Here is a 4,875-nt window from a genome sequence, read left to right on the forward strand (position 1 = left end):
GCCAGATGAGGGAGGGAAGCTGGGTGCTGTCAACTGGGACCAGGGAACTGGGGAAGGGAACTGAGCCTGATCACTCAGTTCCCCTCCCCAGTGCTAAGATCAGGCTGGGGAAAGGGACTTAGCCCAGCTGAGCTGGGTTCCCCTCCCCAGTGCTAAATCAGGCTGGGGAGGAGAACTCAGCCCAGCTGGGCTGAATTCCTTTCCTCAGCCTGATCTAGTGCTGGGAGGATGGGAATTCAGCTCAGCTGGGCTGAAGTCACTTCCCCAGCCTAATTTCCCATGCTCATTTCCCTTCCTCTGGGCTGTGACTGGCTTCCCGCAGGCTAGCTGTGGGAGGTGGGGAGACCAAAGGCTTCGCTTCCAGCTGAGCCACATGGGGCTGTGGAACCCTGGTTCTCCCCTGTCTCCCACCACCTGACTGATGGCTACTTTAAAACTCAAAATGTTTGGAAACTTTTGAAACATTTCAAAGAGCCTTGTTTTGTTTCGAGGCTGTTTCAAGCCCTTTGTTTTGATTCCATTTCACTGTTTCAAGCTTGAAATGAGTAGAAACAGTGTTGAATTGAAACAGCCAGTGAAATTTTGCACAGCCCTACCAATCTCTTGAGGCCACATGCAACAGATCCTACCACTCCTGCCTGCAGTACCCATGTTGGAGCAAAAGCAGAAGTTCTTGTTCCTGACCCTCTGTGTGTTTCATTTCTGGCTCTGGCTCTGGCTTCTGATCTTGTAGTAGGACCTGGGGCATCTATTGATTCCAGTGTTCACTCTTGATTATTGTTTGACTTACAGCTCTGCCTTTTGGTTTCCAATCCTGGTTTAACACTCAGCATATCCTCTCTCTGGCTTTGGCTGCTAACCCTAGTTAGCAGCTAACCCTGGACTGTCTTGAGTTTGGCTATGTCTCTCAATTCCAGTTCTGATGCCAGATCCCTATAGTCCCCAGTTCCTTGGGCACCTAGCATGGACTGCACCCATACTTCAGATTACTACCACTAGGGAACACTGCCTACACCCCAGTTCCTAACAGCTTGCCCAGACATAGGGTGGGAATCAGGGATGAAGATATGAACTCCATTACACCTTCTCAGTCTCCAAATTCCAAGAAGCCTAGGAAATGGTTGCCTGTCTCCAGTAGGCAGTTCAGTAAATCCAGGCTCTTAAACAGCTGCAAGGAGGAAAGCAGGACCTGTTAGACTGCCTTGAGGAAGTAGAGGGCCAAGGTGGAGCTTGGCAAGTGCTGGGTGAGACATTCCAGAAAGAGAATGAAACCTTCAGGCAGCAGCAGAACTCACCTCCAATGCTGGGGGTCTCAGCTGAGCCCAAAGTCCAACTCCTAGGTCACGTCCACACATGGAAGCATGTGTGCTTGCAGCAGCTCAAATAGAAGCAGTGCAAATTTGAGTGGGGGGCTTTTTGCCTCAGTGCACGTGCTTGGACATACAGTTTGTTGTGGAGCAAATTGTGCCACTTGGGGCAAAATAAACCTGCCTGGCTCCTCCCAGATCTTCCACTAGGGGGAGCTAGAGCCTGGGGCCAGCACCTGTGCTGTCCCCAGTGGTATAAAAAGCTGCCCTGTCCTGCCCCAGCAGTACAAAAACCTGCCCTGGCCAGCAGCTCGGGGTTACTTGACCTCAGGAGCTTCTGGGGCCCAGGCAATTGGTATCTGGGGACACTAGCCCCTTGTGTCAGCTAGATTGCTGAGGCAGCATCCCAAATTCACTTTTTAAAATACCCCAAAATCCACATTCTTCCATAATTAGAACAGAAGAGAGAGATAAAGAGGGATTGATCTGATGGGCAATGTTTTATTGTTATATTTACAATGTTAAAGAAATTTGGAAGCCCATCAGTGTCTCTAGCATCATAATAAAATAAATCATAAATATCTATATGTTTTAATGTTTGCTTTGGGTTTTCTTATCATGTGGTGAGTGTGTGATGGGAGGATGTGGTGTTTGTAGGAGTGGGAAGGGAGTGGGGGGAATGTGGGTGGGTGTGGAGGAATGTGGGGGGATGTGAGTCACTGTGCGGGTAGGTGTGGGGGGACTGTGGGTGTGGGTGCTGCTTAGGAGGGGTGGGTTCCCTGCATGAACGCTGCATGCCCCTGGTGGCTGGCAGGGCACGGCAGTGCTGGTGGCAGTGGTGAGTGGGGAGCTCCCACAGACACTTCCGGCACTGTCGGCAGCGGGGGGACGGGTGGTGAGAAGTGAGCACCCACAGGAACCACTGTCAGCAACAGCGGTGGCCAGCAGCAATTGCTGATTGCCCGCAGACACCACTGGTGGCAGGGGGTGGCAAGCAGCAACCACCTACAGGCACCACCGACAGTGTCAACGGCACCTTTTTTGACAGGGTGCACTGCCATGCTCAGAGCCTCCCCCAACACATGGACTACCCTGCCTTTTGGGTTCCAGGCGCCCCCCAGGGGTGACAGCTCCACCCCCCCCACAACTGGTCTCCAGCCCTTGCTCATTCCCCTGCTCTTCTCCAGCCTCTAGAGAACAAGCAGGAGGCTGGAGAGAATAGGAGAATGAACAGAAGGCTCATTCCCCCCACCCTGTTGGTTCCCCCAGCTCCCCATTAGTTCCCTTGCTCCCCTTTCATTCCCCCCATCCACTGTTTATTCCCCCTACTCCCTGTTCATTCCCCTTGCTCTGCATTTATTCCCCTGCTCCCCATTCATTCCCCCATCCTGTTCATTCCCCCCACCCTCTGTTAATTCTCCCAACTCCCCACTTGCTCTCCCAGCCCCCCCGCCCACTCACCAGCAGTAGCAGAGAATGAGCAGGAGGCTGGAGAGAGTAGAGGAAGTCTCCAACTTATCTCCAGGGGCTTATCTCCGGCCTCCTGCTCATCTTCATCCCCCTGCTCCTTCCCCTGCTTGTCTCCAGCCTTGGGAGGGAGCAGGAGGCTGAGACTGCCCCTGGAGACACTCCCCTGTTGTCTCCAGCCCCCTGCTCCTTCCCCTGCTCCCCTGAGGCTAGAGAAAAGCAGGGGAAGGAGCAGGGGGCTGGAGACAGCCACAGAAACATTCCTCTGCTGTCTCGAGTCTCGGGAGAGCAGGGGACAGCAGGGGAATGCCTCTGGAGCTGTCTCTAGCCCCCTGCTCATTCCCCTGCTGTCTCCAGCCTCCCAAGGTCTCCCCTCCCCTCCAGCCCCCCAAGCCCCTGCTTAACTGGCAAAAGCTGGGTCTGGGTCCCTGCAGCTCGCACTGCTGCCTGCCCAGCACAGGTAGGCAGCATGCTTCAGGAGCAGGGAAAGGGCCAATCATAGAGACACTCTGGCACTGTGCCAGAGCGTCTCTGGAGGACTGAACCTCCAGTTGCCTGAGGGCACAGTCCCAGACCCATTTTTTTTGCCCCAGGTTTTTGTTTGATCCTTGGATATCCAGAGGTCTAATTTTCTTGCAGCGCGGGGAACATTTTTTCATTCCTGCAGTGCCGCTTGCTCCGCCTCAAAGGGGTTTGAGATGGGGTAAGAGGCACATGCACACTCATCTGGACATGCCCAACAAGTGAGTTTGGCTGGTGCTGTAATGAAGTTTCATAGTTGTCATAGGCAGGAAAGACTGCTGGGGTCAAGTGACCCCAGCAAGGTGGGTGTCAAGATGCTTTTCGAAGCTCACCAGGTTGGGTGACTGTACCACCTCGCGGGGAGCCTGTTCCAAACCCTCAGCACTCAAGTAATGAGTAGTCTTCCTGGATCTATACCCAAAGGATTTGTGAGTTACTATGACCCCACTGGTGGATCCTGTAAATCCTTATCTGAATTAGAAGTTTTGTCCTCATCTTCTGAATCAGCAGATGTTGAGTCAGTACTGGAAAAGAAATATTGCAAAAAAACCCTGACTACTGATTAAATTATTAGAGTGAAGCCCTTGTATTCAAGACAACTAACCACTGATGGTTAAATGGGAGAGTTTTGGGTAAAGAATTAGGCCATCATTCAATATTTACTGGCTGAACATTTTGAAAATGGTGTAAGTTGTAAGGAAGTTGAGAGCATTGTGATCCATTGTTGCTTGTGACAGAAAATTATGACCTGATTCCTCTTCCAGAGGCTGAATACTCCCACACTTCTGACATAAAATGTATGTTTCCTCTTCCCAACTGGGGCAAATATATGACAGTGAAATTGATACTTTAAAAGAGCATATGCAATTCATAATTTCCTCAGTGTTAGATGTCCTTAATTACTGACAATTGAAGAGCAATAAATTTACTGTTACCATTATGCTGCCTCCAATTTAAAATAATGGACATAGGAAAATGTTTCTGCTCCCAGACTTTGGGCATTCTAGTAATTACTGAGATCCTTGTAAATGGAGTTGTCTATTGTGAATCTTACAGGACATGATTGATTTTCTTGAGACTTGAAAGACGCAGTTCAGAGGCATAACAGTGCAGCTTGGCACCAGGGGCAGCTTTAGCACACATGTGGACACTATGCTGCTGGTGGTAGAGGTGCAGCTAACCACTAGCCACGAGCTGTGGCTACAGAGTTATTTCTGAATCTCTGCCCACTCCCAAAAAAAAGCAGAGCCCACGCCACTGGCTCCAGGTGCTCCTGCTCTCCCTCTGCATTTCTGCTACTGATGTTTTAAAAAAAACAGTAATTATGCACTGGAATATGCATCAGTAAGGAATTATATAGCAATAGGAATAATATAGGTATTGGAACCATTATACATTTCATAGACATTAGGACTGGAAGGGACCTCAGAAGATCAACGAGTCCAGCCCCCCGCCCGAAGGGCAGGAAGTCAGCTGGGGTCATAGGGTCCCAGCAAGATAAGCATCCAATTTACTCCTGAAGGTGTTCAATGTAGGTGCTTGAACCACCTCCAATGGCAGGCTGTTCCAGACCTTGGGG

The sequence above is a fragment of the Crocodylus porosus genome, unplaced genomic scaffold (assembly GCF_001723895.1).
Source record: "Crocodylus porosus isolate Cpor-Errol unplaced genomic scaffold, CroPor_comp1, whole genome shotgun sequence".
NCBI classification, from domain to species: domain Eukaryota; kingdom Metazoa; phylum Chordata; order Crocodylia; family Crocodylidae; genus Crocodylus; species Crocodylus porosus.